This window comes from Bemisia tabaci, chromosome 8 (assembly GCF_918797505.1).
Source record: "Bemisia tabaci chromosome 8, PGI_BMITA_v3".
Taxonomy (NCBI): domain Eukaryota; kingdom Metazoa; phylum Arthropoda; class Insecta; order Hemiptera; family Aleyrodidae; genus Bemisia; species Bemisia tabaci.
Window position 1 is genome coordinate 22,627,497 of NC_092800.1, and position 17,825 is coordinate 22,645,321.

A 17,825-nucleotide genomic window follows, 5' to 3' on the forward strand; every position below is an offset into this window, starting at 1 on the left:
ACATCCGTGAATGGATTTGTCGCAGTTCACGACTCAATGCAACTCTCGATTTCTAAACGCCATAAGCAGGTTGAGTTTATGACCTTCTTTTATAACGAAGGGTGTGGAAGCTCATTCAATTATTTTTATCATACAGGTGCGTGCAATTGAAGGCTTGATTGAAATTTTGAGATTCTTATACTGTACGGACTAGGGTAACCTAGAATGAAAGCGGGTACTCGCCAGTGGCGTGGCGTGGCGTGCTTTGCGATATAACAATTTATTAAACCTGTGGAAAGGATCGATTAACAGGGTGTTCGCAGCGAACACCTTAATTATCGATTCATTATCATAGCTCCAAATGAGAAAATATCGATAGTCAATCCGCCACTGGTACTCGCATCGTCAAAAATGAACTATCCGCCCGTTCGGATCGTTTAAAATTAAGTGTGTTTAATTGGGCGATGCCGTCGCTGTTAATCTGCTTTCCCTTGAATTTTAGTCAGTTTGTTTAAAGTATATTGATATAATTAGCATTTAGGTGCTCTGATCTTTTGATTCTCAAAGTTTCGGGAGTATATTACATTAGTAGGTTTTCGAGAAATTTACCAAATAAATCCGCTGAAATTCCTCGAATGCTTCGCTTATGGACGTGTTTTCGCGCGCTTCAGCCTCAAATCGCGCGCAACCAATCAGAAAACGGATAGTCCATTTTTTGATTGGTCGATTGCTTCTCCGTTCAAGACAGGAATGCGAGCACCCGCTTTGATTTTTAGTTAAACTACAGACAAATTAGACGTCTTTCAGCGGAAGAAATCCACTCACGTCGATATTCTTAGCATAGAATGAAGAGACCATCCCAACAGAAACGCAATCCCCCGCCATTTTCTTGTCCTCGAAGCGAAACTTTTAGAATTCTAAGAGCTCTATAAGACGGCTAAGCCAATCACAAGTGGAACTTTCAGTGGCCGTATATTGTCACTACTTCAGATTTAGACGCCAAGCGCGGCAAAGGCGCAACGCAATGTCTGCGGCTGCGCGTTGGTCATGGGACGTGCGGCGCAGGCGCAGCGCGCGAGCCTGAAGACGTCGCGTCGCCGGCCGCCGGCCCGTCGCGACGCCCGTGTGAACGACGCTTATCTCCAACGGTGGTTTTTTCACCCCGCTCTTCTTTCTTTCGGAAGACAGACGACTGCCGGCCGGGCCGGGACCCAAAACGGATCCACGTCCTAATCGATGAAGAAACCACTCATGCATTCCGGAGAGCTCCACCAATTCCACAGTGTCCAGGTCAGGCAACTCCACTCGTAGCCGTCCGAGTGAAGTCGCCTCAAAAACACACGAGCGTTGCGTAATCCTCGCTTCATGAATCTAATCATCGCGCTAATTGAATGGGTCAGTTGTGCTGGTCACAGAATCGTGTTTTGATGCTTGATTCTTGTAGATCACCTAAAAATAATAAGATCAGTCCAAACGTCAACTTTTTACGACTTATACTAACTGAGATATCGCCCATTGAAAAGTCGGGTTTTTGACGTCATCCACCGCGGTATACTGACACCCTTGGTTTCTTCCACCTTGTTTCATCAATCAGTGACGCACTGGTTACTCAACGTGAAACTCGGATGAAAGAAAGGTGGAAGGAACCAAGGGTGTCACTACCGCGGCGGATGACGTCAAAAACCCGATTTTTCAAAGGGCGATATCTCAGTTAATATCAAACGCAGAAAGTTGATGTTTGGCAGATCGCATTATTCTTAGCAGATCTACAAGAATCAAGCATCAAAACACGATTCTGAGACCAGCGCAACTGACTCCTTGGTTCCACACTGGGGAAACGGTTCTTTTATCGAAGATGCTCAAAGAGACTCCTCGTTCCTGAGTCAAGCGACTGATCGGGCGCGACAAAAGTTGTAACTTTATAAAATGACAAGTGTCACTTGACTTTGGAACAGATCTCACACTGAATTCAGCACCAAATAACCGGATGTATGCTACAAAAGGAGAGACGGGTGGGAAAGAAGAAGTGTGCTCGTTAGTTGAAGGCCGTAAGAATGATGGGAGATTCTAAAACGCCAGTGACGTCAGTATCGACGAAGGGGACGAAGAAATTCACGTCGAAAATTTTAACTCATGAGCCCTGTCCACAACACTCTTGCCATATGTCCGGGGCTCATGAGTTAGCATATTTTGGCGCTTAGTTCCTTCAGGTTTAATGACAAATCCCACTTTTCCATTTAACCAAAAGGAATCGCACCCACTTTTAGATTGTTTATGCAGCTTGCACGATTGCACCCCATTATTCCCACACATCTCTAGTTCCTTTTAGCATAAATACGGCCAAGTAATAGTCAAGTTCGAGCCGAAAAAGACTAGGGCCAGTGCAAAAAAGCTCTGATATGAGCCTTGGTTAGTGTCAGTCCAATGCTCAACTCTGCTCTACGAGAGTTGGACCTTACGACACATGTGGCATCGTAAAGTTGAAATTAAAGCATTTCACTGTTTTATTTTCTATTTTTTGCATCTTTTAGTTATTTTTACTCTCCTCCTTCTGTCATTTCTGATATTTTGGGGGATACTCTATGTTAACACTTTGTCCAGCTCTGCGGGCTAATTGTTGAAATTGATAGACAAAGAGCACAAATGGAAGAAAAGGAATCCTTTTGGTGGAAGCGGGTGATTGTGATGGACGAAGGGGGTAAGTGATAGACAAACTAACGGCAATCCACGAGAGACCCGATGGTTGGTCCATTATTTTATCTCTCGGTCTATCTACAGGAACCACCAATTTTAATCAATAGGATCGCATTATACTCCTCATGACTTCTTTGTCTATCAATTTCAATAATCAGCCTTCTGGCCCAAAAAATGACATCATTTTTTATCTTGGTCTACAGGAACCACCAATTTTAATCAATAGGATCGCATTATACTCCTCATGACTTCTTTGTCTATCAATTTCAATAATCAGCCTTCTGGCCCAAAAAATGACATCATTTTTTATCTTGGTCTACAGGAACCACCAATTTTAATCAATAGGATCGCATTATACTCCTCATGACTTCTTTGTCTATCAATTTCAATAATCAGCCTTCTGGCCCAAAAAATGACATCATTTTTTATCTTGGTCTACAGGAACCACCAATTTTAATCAATAGGATCGCATTATACTCCTCATGACTTCTTTGTCTATCAATTTCAATAATCAGCCTTCTGGCCCAAAAAATGACATCATTTTTTATCTTGGTCTACAGGAACCACCAATTTTAATCAATAGGATCGCATTATACTCCTCATGACTTCTTTGTCTATCAATTTCAATAATCAGCCTTCTGGCCCAAAAAATGACATCATTTTTTATCTTGGTCTACAGGAACCACCAATTTTAATCAATAGGATCGCATTATACTCCTCATGACTTCTTTGTCTATCAATTTCAATAATCAGCCTTCTGGCCCAAAAAATGACATCATTTTTTATCTTGGTCTACAGGAACCACCAATTTTAATCAATAGGATCGCATTATACTCCTCATGACTTCTTTGTCTATCAATTTCAATAATCAGCCTTCTGGCCCAAAAAATGACATCATTTTTTATCTTGGTCTACAGGAACCACCAATTTTAATCAATAGGATCGCATTATACTCCTCATGACTTCTTTGTCTATCAATTTCAATAATCAGCCCACTGGCCCAAAAAATGAAGAACGGAGAGAGGGCGCATTGCTCCACCAGCCATAAGCGCTCTGCCCATGCTCTCTAGCCTGTTGTTATCATTCATCTACACCTAGGGTACAAAATCCAAAAAATAACTAGACAGTTTGACAACAATGTAAAGCGGTGCGGCGCTGGTGGCCCAGTGAGTAGAGGTGATCACTCGGCTTGACCTGGATTCTTACCGCCCCGTTGTCAAGTTTAAGGTCGGCCCCCTGGACCTGGAATCACCGCCACAATCGGCCGTCACCTTCACCGCACAATAGGCCGCGGAATCCAGATATCGCGGATTTTTAAAGGAGTTCATTTCTTATTTTTCGGTTATAAACGCAAATTGAGGAAGTAAAAAAAAAAAACTAACAAGAATTCACACTGCGCCTCACATGAATTGGACTGAGTTAAGCAGAAAGGAACCAACCCACATCTTGGAAAAAATTGAGTTATGAGTGGTTTTGAACTCAACCACTGCTCTACTATCTATCGCCAAAAATTCAAAGTTTTTGTTAGAGCAAATTTTGCAGAAATTGAACTTGAGGTTTATCTTTTACATTGAGTCTTATGCAGGAGTTAAACTTTAAAACCTCTTTTTCTCGGTTCGATCTCGATGTGGCTTGGTTCCTTTCTGTTTAACTCCGTCCAATTAAAACCCTTAGAGACTTACATTTTTAATGTAAATAAAAAACTGGTCGGACGCTGATCAGTTCAGCCCCTAATTTTGGGCCGAGGATATCCAGTTTTTGAGCACCGCGCGGCGCCAAGCTTGAGGCTCACATCCCCCTCCCCTCATGTTCCCAGTCAACCAACCCGTCTGGGCCTAATTGCCCCACGGCCGTTATCTACCCATGTCTGGCTTTGATGGCCGATTAAAGATCACTTCAAATTGAAAGGGATAAGGTCAGATTTTTAAGAAGATCCATGAAACTATTTTGATGCCGGATTACCCTAATGCTCCTCATGCAGCCTGAAATTCTCCTGGTGGACCCACGAAAAAGGAGATTCCAAGTTAAGGATGCTTTCCAGAGGAATACAACAAGGCAGAAAATAGGTAGGAATATGTATTCCCTTGACTCCTACACACTCCTTTCCTTGCATTCTGCAAACGTAGTCTCAAAGTGTATGAAAGGTCCATTGATTGAACTCCAATCTCGTGTTTTCATTGTCAACCTACCGTTCCTACCTTCCTCTCCAACCATCCCCCTACGTTCCCTGCACTTCCATTCCCTACCTTCATGAATGCGATGAAAGACTGAGCTGAAGTTGCGTTTGTGGCAACATCGTCCCACCTATGAAAATCGTAGCTAAAGCTGCAATTAACTGTTATGAATTGGGATTCGAAAAAAGCAGATCTCGAAGCATATGTCAAATTTGAGATGTGTCAAGAAAGCTTTCGTCAGAGACCCAGAAGCGAATTTCTCTAATTCAAAGTGGTAATTCAACATGGTAATACCTAGATGACATTTTTCATAAGCCAGCTCTGCCTTTCAGACATCAGACAGTCTCCTCCCATAGTTGATCAGTGCTTTCAAAATCATACACAAATCTTTTTAACAATATTGTCTGATGCTTAGTAATATAATTAAAATGATTAAACCGCATGAGCATTATTGGAATCAATTAAGACTCAAGGATTTTTTTTTTTTTTTTAAATACGGAAGGTATGAAGGAAGCAAGGTGCTGCGGTTGTATAAAAATGTTTCTTTACTTCATTTACAAAGTTTCAAAGAAAAAATAAAGTTTGCCAGGAAGTCTGCAACGTCGCAAACGGAGATACGTGCATCCGCACTTTGGTCATCGACATAAACCACACTGAAAAAAAATTCTCGTTGTTTTTACCAAGGTCCGTTGGTACCTTTACCATCTCACTTTTTTTACCAATTATTGGTAATTTTACCAAAACAGACTGGTAAGCTTACCTAAAAACGGTATTTTTACTGTTTTTACAGGTAAGAATACCACTTTTATTGATAATCAATTCCCGGTACTTTGCCATTTTATCTCGGTAATTCTACCACAGTCGATAAAAAATATTGGCGTTTTTACCAAGGTCTAGTAAAATTACCGAGAAAGTTCAATAATTTTACCGTGATTTCTCGGTAGATTTACCAATTCCATAAATGGTAATTTTACCAAGAAAAAAGTGGGATCAAATAGGACCCTGAATGCTTGGTAATTTTACCCTTTTCTTAGTATATACACCGATATTTTTCTTCCTTGAAGCGAAACTGAAGGTAAAACTCAGAGACGGAAGATACCAGCGTCCAATAAAACGAGCGGCAACTTGCAGAGTGTTCGCTTTGCGGTCATGCATCAGAGACCAGGGCTGATCAAATGCTAGGAAATGCAAATAGGGAGATGCATCAGGTCAGGGGTGAGGAGTAAGTGTCGGACACCGTCTCGTAGTCAAAGGAGAAAGGTTAGAGCGGGGCAAAAGCTCCGAACGAAAGTCCTTCCGTTTCAGCGAAAACTTTCCTCCCGGAGGTCAGGGTCACGCGGCAATTAGGCATCCGTCATGTTGCGCTGAGTATTTCCCAACGTGAACCTTGGATCACGTGAGCCCTTATGGGCCTCGAAGCTCACCTCCGTCGCGACAGGTATCCTACTGCCCCGCTAACCAAGAAAGACGTACGTCGTGTAAGAGTGATGTGTTGAGATACGCGGGTTTTCCTCGGCATACCATCGAGGCTCCACTTTGCGCGCCGAGATCTGCATGAGCGGCAGCCCGGACTCCGGAGTCCCCACCAAAGGCCAAGCGTCATAAATTTGATTGGTTCTCCTTATTCAAAATGCATGTAGTTTCTACTCGGTCTGGCAAAAAAGGACTGCGTCCGGGCAGAAAGCGGAAGTGGCTGCCGCGCTGTTGTCGAATCGTCGCGGAAATCGCACACTTTTCCTATAGATGAGCCACTGGACATGACCCAATTTTTTTCTCATTAAAATGTTGATTTTAAAATTACTGATGGACTCAGTTTTGCTAAAGAATAGTGGTAATATTACTGACTTTCCCGCTTCTATTGATCAACGGGATGTTCCGGTAATCATGTCAATTCCTCCCCTACCCCTTCCATACCTGATACTTTAACTTTAGTCCAATAAAAAAATGCAGGTAAAATGCATTTGTTGGTGGTACGGCAAAATTCCCTGTAATTCTCGACGATCAATTGCACCAAAGAATTTTTGTGGTTTTACTGAATTTGGCTTTAGTTTCGATTTGAATCACTGCATCCTTTGTTTCCTCATCTTTCATGAAAATGAGAGACTAAGAAAATAAGGTATCACGGTGGGAATATTCATGATCTCCATTTAAATTAACGTGCGCAGAAAATATAATCCAAGCCTAGGTACCAAAGGGGTAATACTTAAATTACCTAAATTAAATAAATAAATACATTTTGGATAGGCCCAATTCGAGGAATCTTGGGAACGAAAATTCGAAAAATGTCAAAGAAAATTCAAGGACAGAAAGAAACGAGGCAATCAGAAATACCTTTACAGCGACAAAAAGTCTTTTTGAAATAACAGACATATCGTTAATACAAGGAGATCTCCTGTAAGCCTAACAAAAATTCTCGTCCGGGAATGGTTAATTGGAATTTCTTTTGATCTAACAGCAAATTTTTCTCTACGTAAAGTCTGGAGTTTCATTTTTTTCTTCTTTTTCTCTTTTTTAATGAAGACGATTTGGCATGATCGGGGCTAGCGCGCGTCAAAGCGATGAGGAGCAGTCACTGGCCTAGGGCAACCGCAGACTACAAGAAAGGAAATCGCAGGACACCGCCTGATGCACTTTTGACTCTCCTTTCCCCATTTTACTTTGTCAGGTGCATTGTTTCTTTCTTCTTTATGCCAACTATCACTCCAAACGGTTTATCTTCCGTATATTTTTTTTCAAGTGCAAAATTAATTTTTACTTATTTTAATCATCCAAAAATCTCCTTGAAATCGTTTAAATGATTTGAAATTGACTGATTTCATAACAATTTTATAAAAAGGACATTATTTATTTTCATGTTAGGCTAGTGTTAGGCAAGAAAGCCGTGAGTGCTATCATCTGCATGCCTTTTGTAGTTGCGTTTTGGACACACAACAAACACATTTTTAAGTTAGAAATTGGCAGAAGAGGGCGGCACCTTACTTGAAATCAATGTTTTCATTGGCTCTCTGGAGGAATAATGTCACCTACACGGCAGTTTTGCCTGAAACTACGTCATTTCTTGCGCACTTACGCAGGACCGGATTAAGGGGGTGGCCACATGGGCCGCGGCCCATGGCGACAAATATAAGGTGCGGCAAAAATTTGCAATTTTTTTAAGTATAGGTATAAAAAAAATCAGATTTAGACAAAAAAAATTACAAACGAGAAAAGGCGACAAAATCTCTTATTTACTGAGAGTATAGTAATTTCTAATTTTGTCGTATCTTAGTGATACAAGAGACAGTGCCTTCAATTAGTCGAGTTAAGAGAGAAACGAAACACGCAATTTGGCCTAGAACGGTGCGACTTAGAGAGAAATGATAACGAGGACGTGAAGTGAAAAGGAGAAGCCCTCGGCGCGGCGATCGGCATGTAACATATATTAGCGCCTACAAGACTGCACGAATACTTCTCGCATTGCATCAAACACAGTGCGGTCATTGCGGTCAGCGTGAAACGGATAGCGCCTACAAGAATGCATGAATACTTCACGCATTGCGCCAAACTTTGTGCGGTCAGCGTGAAACGCATTGCGCCAAACACAGTGCGGTCAGCGTGAAACGCATAGCGCCTACAAGACTGCGTGAATACCTCACGCTTTGCGTCAAACATGGAACGCCTTGTTCAAACAGAGATAGGTTTACGAAACTTAACTTTCGCGCAAAGTTCCGTGAACTTTTGCTAGTAGAGTTGACAGGGCTTTCCCAAAAGATGTGTTCAACACGAGTAAATGCGTCTTATGCACCCCTCCCCCGCTGGCACGTTCACTTGGTGGTTTTTATCGAGTTTCAAAACGAATGAGAGGGGGGCGGCAAAATACAGGCGGCCCATGGGCGGCAAGTAGGTGAATTCGGCCCTGCACTTATGGCATTCTCAAATGTCTCGTTTTCATACACTTTTGATGTATTTTACTGTTCTCGTTACTTTAGTGATTTCGTCATTTTCCGGCCAAAGTAGCACAAGCCCCAATGCGACGTTTCAAAATTTCCGCCGCCATTTTATTTTTGTACAGAGAAATTGGCGGTTGAATCTGTTTGAAAATTTCTCCGAATTTTATCGGCAGCACAAAGAAAATTCCGTCAAATTTTCGGACGGCTTCGATGAACAATTTCTCTATAAAAAATAAAATGCCGGTGGGAATTGTGAAACGTCGCATGGCGCTTGTGATACTTTGGCCGGACGGTGACGATTTCATCTAAAAGAGATTAGATGAATTTTGAAGGAAAATCGATGTTTAAAATTTGACACTTACTGTTCTCTTATTGATAACGGCAGCATTTCGACCCATTCTGTATTTCGGTTTTGCAATAATTAAGGACATTTTGGGGAAATGTCCTCAATTATTGCAAAACCGAATTACAGATCGACGGTGCTCCACTGAAAAAAAAAAAATCTCGGTGTATTTACTAAAAAAAGGGTAAATTTACCAAGAATTCAGGGTTCTATTTGATCCCAATTTTTTCTTGGTAAAATTACCATTTATGGAATTGGTAATTTTACCGAGAAATCACGGTAAAATTATTGAACTTTCTCGGTAATTTTACTAGACCTTGATAAAATCGCCAATATTTTTTATCCACTGTGGTAGAATTACCGAGATAAAATGGCAAAGTTACCGGGAATTGATTACCAATAAAGGTGGTATTCTTGCCTGAAAAAAAAACAGTAAAAATACCGGTTTTTAGGTAAGCTTACCAGTCCGTCTTGGTAAAATTACCAATAATTGGTAAAAAAGTGAGATGGTAAAGGTACCAACGGACCTTGGTAAAAACGCCGAGAATGTTTTTTCAGTGTAATTGAGGACATTTTGGGGAAATGTCCTCAATTATTGCAAAACCGAAATACAAATCGACGGTGCCCTGATCCGCACAGCTTTAGATTTCATCCTCGAGCATGATAATGCGATTGCTGCGTGGATTCTTGAGCGGGAGAGAAAGTAACGAGAAAATGTAGCATGTGTGGAGGAAGAAGACGTCGTCGGACCAATCAATACCAATTTTGATGATATGCTCGGCGAGTCCCATAATAGTGTTACAATTGTAGCAAATGACGGCCTCAGAACACTTTCCGCGCGCAGTGGAGCACGCTCTCTATCAAACGGCCCAACAACCCGGAGAGACACGGCATGTGCCACGGCCTATTGTCGCCCGGCCGACAAAACGACCTAACTACACTTCGAGATGAGCCCGAGAAAGCATTAACTTTTATGGACAATAGGGTTCATCGCGGTGTGAAGTTATGCCCTTGTGTTGGGAGGCCGACGTACTGCCCGAACTACTTAATTGCCTCGTCCAGTTTGGCAAAAAAACAATCGTTTTTATTGAGCTAAGATCGCCTCTTTATGCTCTTTAGCGACCCTTATTATCCATGCACGAGCTCTTTCACGCATTGCCTCTTCGCATCTTTTACCTCGGGATTAATTCGTGTAAGTTCAGGAAAGTTTGAATCGCTACATAGTGCCTCTGTTTACGTACAGGAGAATGGGCCTGCTGCAAACTTCAGCTACAGCAATAAAAAGAAGAGTTGTATCGTCTAGAATGTGACACAAAAATCACGTCGAGCCGATAATTGGGGTGTCTAAAATACACTCCTAACTTCACAATCTGCGAAGGTGTGCGTTTTCTTAAGCTTCCCGCCTTAAAAAACAATACAGGAAAAGCTCGCTGAGTCTAATTGTGTGGGGACCGAAAAAAAAAAAATTCGACTTAAGCGGCAATTCGTCTTAACCAATACTCCACTTGACTATGGATGTCTCTAGGGACCGAAGAAAAATTCGACATAAGCGGCATTTCGTCTAACCCGTAGTTCCACTCAGCGAGCTTTTACTGTACCACGGCACAGATGAACAATTCGTAAGAGGAGTCGTTCCATCCAACCCTTGCGCACTAGGATGTTATACAATATTCAATATGGCTGACGCTTCTGCGCGCGAATCGTGCGGAAGCATCGTGGTTCTTATCAACGCAAAGAAAATGTAAAAATAAAGATGCCAGTTGATAAAAACCCGTCGTGTCATCTGTGTTTCAGCGGGTTGGCTGGCGTCGGCTATGTCGAATATTGCGTAGCACCCTTGTGCGCAAGGGTTAGATGGAACGACTCCTCTTACTAAATGTTCACCTGTGCCAGCGTATCGTTTTTGAAGCGAGGAGCTTAAAAAAACGCACGTTTATTACGCAGATCGTGAAGTTAGGAATGTAATTCATGACGATAACACCTGAATGCAACTATTCGTGGTCAGGTGACATGCGTATTGCATATTGCATGATATGAAGGCGCTCTGCTTATTCTTGCATTGCCATGAAGAGGGTTTATCGATGAGGGTCATTCGATAAGGATCCAATAATCGCTCCGCAGATCGTGAAATTCTTTGAATCTGTGCTCTGGGCCGTTCCGTCTAAAATTGCACGCTGATATTGCGAATACGAATCATTAGAGCGTTGTTAAGAGTTGACGGCGAGGTATTCTCGAGATTTTCAATTTTCCTGTCGTTATTCCTCGCCGTTTATAATGAGAGTTCCCGTAGCTTGACGTAAAAAAGACGGAAGAAAACGTCTACGTATACAATCAAAACCAGAAGCTATATACTTTTTCCATCTGAAAGGAAGGAAAGTCGCCACCTCCTTGGACATAAACCGAACCATTGATTATATTTTTCTCACCTCTCTATCTCGAGAGAAACCGCAAGAATAGTCACAGAGGGCACGAATATAACTCGACGACCAAGACCGCCACGAGAATTTGGAGAGAGTGCAATAAAATACGGCCATAACACTTCAAATTTTGAAATGTGAGATTTCTGTCAGATTTCAAGAGATAAGGCCACTTTATTAGCCCATTTATATTTATCAAAGGAGAGGAAATACAACAGCGGTAGCCATTTACGTCCCGTAGCACCTACCTAAGAGTAAAATTTACGACGCGAATCCCCACCAAAAATCCACAGCCCACTGCGAGAGAGATTTATACCTCGTCGATATGGTAGATTACAGCCATCAAATTGATGAATTGCGTCCAGGGCAAATTTCTCCGTGCCGCCTGTCGTCTGTGCGATACGTTTAAGCAAAGTGGATGAGCAGAAATATGGGAAAATAAACGAATTTTGTCTGTCATTTGTCTTTTGATGATGATTCTGTTTCCTTTTAGACCCATCTTGCGTAATTATTGGACATGAATAAATCGTCTATCCTCCGAATGTTTTTTTTTTTTTTTTTTTTTTTTTTTTTTTTTTTTTTTTTTTTTCTTTTACGTTTTATCTGACTGAAAAAGTATGGACAACTATATTATACTTCCTTGACTTAGAGATGCGCCCTCCAATACAATAGCGTTGGAACGTCTTGTTTCACTCTCCAAAATACCCTTTACCGCTTTCCTTTCCTTCTTTTTGCAAATTTTGAGCTTAAAGTCTAATTCTTAAACTATGATTCCATCTTTGCGAGGGAGATAGATTATTTTCCAAAGATCGAAGGTCATAACTTTACTCAGAATTTTTTGATCAGATCTAATTATTTCCGTCTCGCAGAGTTTTTGATCATCGATTTTGACATAAAATGCGTGTTTATTGTTTCATCTACGATAGTTCATCACAGGCAACCTCCCTTGACATATGCAGAAATTATCCGACAAGATCCCCTGCAGGTAGTTCATCATTTTGTTTTCACTTACTCTCTAAAAAGCCTCTCGTTTCAACCAAGGAGATTGCTGATATATGTCTTCTTTGTCTATCGCTTTACATATCGTTTTCAATAATCAGCCCGCTCCTCGTTTCAGGTCATTCACTGGAAAAAAACACATTGGATCTAGAGTCCAGACTCTTGAAAACATTGACAAGAAAAAATACTCTTGATTCAATCGGATTTTTGCTTGAATCAAAACGAATTCCGCTTACATTAAGAGGCTTGGATCTTGATTTAAGCTAGATTCTGATTGAATCAAGAATACTTTTTCTTGTCGATGTTTTTAAGAGTCTGGACTCTAGATCCAATGTTTTTTTTTTTTTTTTTTTTTTTTTTTTTTTTTTTAGTGTTTCGGTCATTTTTTAGTGCGTTGAACTACGGCAGTGCTCCCATTTCCCGGAATAAGTTCCAAATTCCGGAACTTTTGAGAATTTCCTGCAATTTTCCCGGAACTTTTGAGATTCCCGAAATGTTCCGGATTTTTTGCCTATTTCAGAACTCTCTTGTGGCTTTCAGTAGAATCTAAAAAGAATCCCGGAACTTTTGACGGTTATTAGGTGGGAGAATTTGAAACAAAAAAGTTCCAAATCTCGGAACTTTTGAGAATTTCCTGAAATTATCCCGGAACTTTTGAGATTCCCGACATTTTCCGGATTTTTTGCATTTTTCGGAACTCTCTTGGAGCTTTTGGTAGAATCTAAAAAGAATCATGCGGAACTTTTGACGGTTATTGGGTGACAGAAATTAAAGCAAAAAAGTTTCAAATCTCGGAACTTTTGACAGACATGGAATGGAAGCACTGAACTACGGGACACTCTGTATGAGCCCCCAAACCCTTCCGTGCTCTCACGCCTGAAGGTCTAAAACCCCCCGGATTTTCCGTCTGATCGCAGAGCTCCGCCGGTAAAATTAAGTTGTCTTCGGGGCTGGGAATGAGGGAACAAAAGGTGTTAACTCGACTCAAGTTACCCCGGGAGGGAGGCGAGGTGTGTCAGGACACGCGGTGCTGTGGGACGTCTGGGTCGTTAGGAAATAATTGATGAGTCGTTTGGGAGCCGGCTGGAACCGGAGAAATTGTTGCAGTGAAAATACTGTCCAAGGCCGTTGCTCTTGCTGTTCCGACGCCTCTAATTCGTCACCCGGATGAAATGAAAAGTGTCGTTCCGACGAAAAAATGGTCCGATTCCGTCCTACGGTGAAAGAAATGAACGTTACTTTGCCATTTTCAGACGGCGAAGAACAGTGTAGTGCTGCTATTTCCCGGAATTAATTCCAGAATTCGGAACTTTTCAAATAATCGGAACTTTCCCCGGAATCTTCTGAATCCCCAGAATTGACAGCACTTTTCTGGATTTCCTCAAAATTTGCGGTTTTCGCCAGTTTGACCATTTATTTGATCAAAGTTAAGGACTTTTTGATCAAATTTGACGATCTTTGGAACTAAATCAGGGCGTATTTTGGAATTTTTAAAAGATCGGAATTTTCCTCAGAACTTCGGTAAATCGGAATATGTTTCCAGAAATCGGAATTATTTTGGAATCTTTTGATAAAATATAATGGCAGCACTCGAACAGTGGCGTCCCTGGTAAAAATTGGCGATAGGAGCTGCGTTTCAAAATACCATAGGAGTTCTTATAGCCGACTGAAGAAAGCGATAGAAAATCATATAGCTGGCTGTAGAAAGTGGAAAAAATCATACGGCCGGGCTACACGAAGCGATAAAAAACTATACAGCCGGGCTATAGTTCCTATCGCCGGGCTTTACACTTTATCGCCTGGCTGTTGCTTTTTCGCCATCGGCTAAAAAAGGCTATAAGAAATTGTGTAGAAATTCGTGTGCTTTGTAAATCCTTAAGTTTGTACGGAATCACCTTAATATTTACAAAACGCACATTATATTTTCCTTTACTACGTATTTTTTTTCATCAATTACAATGAGAATAATCCATACAGAGTGTGCAAACCATTCAAAGTCATGAGTTGAAAAACGCTGACTCCGCGAGATTAAATATTAGAGCCTAACACAAAGCGGAGCGGCGGCGCACTGGCGCCTACAAACCTAACAGGGATACTTCACGCATTGCGCAATGCGTGAAGTATCCCTGTTAGGTTTGTAGGCGCCAATGCGCGTTTCGCGCCGACTGCCCGCCCGCCACGCCGCAGCGTACCACGGCGCTTGACGTAACTATTTCACACCAGAGGTATTGCACAGTATCATACGAAATTGAAGGCGCTCCAACATATTAGGAATGGCAGGCGTCCTTCAAAAGTACGGAGCTTTCCTCACAAAGTAAATCAAGATACCACGGCCCAAAAAGAGAGCGGTAGTCCAAAAACCAACTAAGTCCTAGCATCCGTAATTAGTAACGTTTAGCATACACTTTATCGCCAGGCTGTTTCTTAGTCACCATCGGCTATAAAAGGCTATAAGAAATTGTGTTGCCGGCTGTAGAAGCTATTGGAAATCTTACAGCCGGCTGTAGGTCTATGGTATTTTGGAACACAGATTCTACTGCCAATTTTTACCAGGGGTGGCGTGTTTTGCGATGTATCGATTCATCCGTCGTTTAAATAATTGATAGACAGGGCATTCGCAACGAACACCTTAATAATCGATACTTTACCATAGCTTCAAATTGGGAAATATCGATGATCGATCATTCACACCTCGCCACTGGTGACGAGGACTAATTGGATCCGTCACGAAAACCGGTCGTTTGACAGCAAAAAAGCTGCCGTCCATGTAGGTAGATTCGTACATACGCTGGAAAAAAAGTATTTTGGATCCACAGCCCAGACTGTTTACAAATTTGACACGAAAAATGCTTTTGATTCGATCGGATTTTTGCTTGAATCAATAGGAAATTCGCGTATATTAAGAGGCTTACTTCTCGATCCAAGCAAAAATCCAATTGAATCAAGAGTTTTTTACTTGTCTAAGTTTTTAGCAGTATGAATATAGAGAGTTGCTGTTTAAACAGATCTTATTATTTTTAGCTAATCTGCAAGAATTAAGCATCAAGACACGATCCTATGACAAGCGCTGCCGTGCTAAGGAAAAACGCCGTATGAACCTTTAGACGTTGCCAAATTTCGACTGATAAAACACGAATTTCCTGGTAACCTCATGAATATTTTTCTTCCAAATTTTCAGATAATTTTGCTCGCAGTTTCACCTAAAGTTCCTGAAAATTTCAATGAACAATATTCATAACTTTCCTCAAAAATAAACATTTTATCGAAGGAAATTTGGCAACTCTCGAATGTTCGTACGGCGTTCTTCCTTAGCACGGCAGAGCGCAACTGACCCATTGACGCATAAAAAACAACTAAACAGGCTCTTTCAGTCTCACTACCTGAGAACATGAGACATGGATAGCACATGGATATCCAATGGACCTTTTCTCGAAATTTTCTTCGATCCAGCACAGGAAACTGAGCGATAAGCATCTTAGAACTCCCTTGAGAGAGAACTGAAGCTTACAGGTGGAAAAAGAGCTTCGAAAGCCCTCTCATTTTCCCCAAAGCGGATTGTCTGAGCTCTTGATCCCTTGGCACTCCAAATACCCTTCCACCCACTCGAGTCTTAATCTACTTGAAGATCTTATCAAAATACACCCTCTTTCTGATGGCTATCCATCTCGCTTACTCAGCAACTTATCTACTCTCTGCATTTCGATTGAAAACTTGCTTCTTATTCAATGCTTTAGAGAATTAGGCGTCGAAGTAATCCATACTAAGATTGCATTTTGCAATAAGAACCACTTTCTCTGGCTCACCCATAAAAGCACGTATCTGCATAGGAAAACCAATGGCATGTATGTTGTTTCTAAAATGGGACAGAATTAGTGGTTCCTCGTTGCAAAATGTAATCCACTTTGCCCTTTAATTTGGTGTTTCTCGTTAATCCCATTCCTCCGTTTCAATTCTGAAATAAAACGCACTATCATTTCGATCTTTATCTAGAGTTGCTTTTCAAGAAGGTTTACTTTTAATCTTGTCTGGTACCCTACTCAAGATGGCTAAAGCGCGAAAGCAAGTATCTTCGTTTGCGATGATGCAGACCTCCTGCCACAGTTCAGTTTTTTGTGAAAATTGTTCAACGTAACTTTTTGAAACTTCCTTGATTTTTCATCAATTTAGCAGAATGTTCTACATAAAGAACGCTATAAAGTTTGGTTTTTCTCCTCGAAAAAATAAATCAAATCGGAGCAGACGTTTCAAACACCGCGATGAAGATAGGTCGTTTCTCTCTATGGCCTTCGATAAGTTGTAAATGCCACTAGACGTATTTTTGATTTCACCGCTGACATCTCTGGTGCAGGTTTGATTACTACGTGTTAATCAAATCCGAAAACCACGAAGCTGTGAAATTGAGGTTTCAAATGCACTTCAAAATTGAAAAAATAATTTTTTAGTTGAAAAAAGAAAGATTAAATTTGCTTGTCACCTACCAACAAAAAAACAATTACTTCTTACTCGCCATCATATTAATTCGGACAAAAACTATAATACCTCATGCTTTTTTCATGCGAAAAAGTAGCTTTACGTTCGTATTCGCAGATAATTTATAAAATCAAAACTACGACGTGTAAATAAAGGGCTAAAGAAATGTGACGGACAGGAAAACTCCCCGGTGAAATCGAAACGGAATGGAATTGGACTGGATTTCAGAGACCAATCAAATGTGATCGTTAGACTCATAATAGCGCTGCGCGGTCAACCAATCCGTCCATTTTTTCCACAAGTTGCGTGGTCGTTACACATCACACAGGTCTACCGTTCTCTAAGAAAAAAACGCGTAACTCAAAAGGGAAACAAAAGGATAATTGCGGTTTTTCCCTATCGCAAATAGCCTGCCGCACCGCGCTATGCGACGCCGGCGCCATATAGTCGGGAAAATCAGGGGAAAAGTCAGGTATATAGGGGTTTCCGAGAGCGATGTGGCAATGGTGAATGCGGTGGTATCGCGGGAAACTTTCTATTTTCTGACGCCCAAAGCTGAACAAAGCCTCTTTCATTCTTAATGAAGAGAAATTGTAGAGCTTATTGATTAATATGAAAATCGCGAAAACCATGCGATCGCGCCTCACTCATCGCGTGAAAAGCACACGGCCAATTTATCCGTCAAAGCTGCCCACCGCGCTAATTATAACGGCAATCTTTCCTCGAGGGAAAAAAACGTAGCAAAAATGAAAGTTTCATTCGGTGCAGTGCCTGGGAATATAAAGATTAATCATTAGCGCTGTCTCCGGTGATTTTTTTT

The 17,825-nt window shown here is 41.3% G+C and overlaps 1 protein-coding gene across 1 annotated transcript in view; it reads left to right on the top strand.

Moving 5' to 3' along the window:
* The window catches only part of LOC109032622 (transmembrane serine protease filzig), a 110,058-nt gene that overhangs the window by 50,853 nt on the left and 41,380 nt on the right, over positions 1–17,825 (top strand).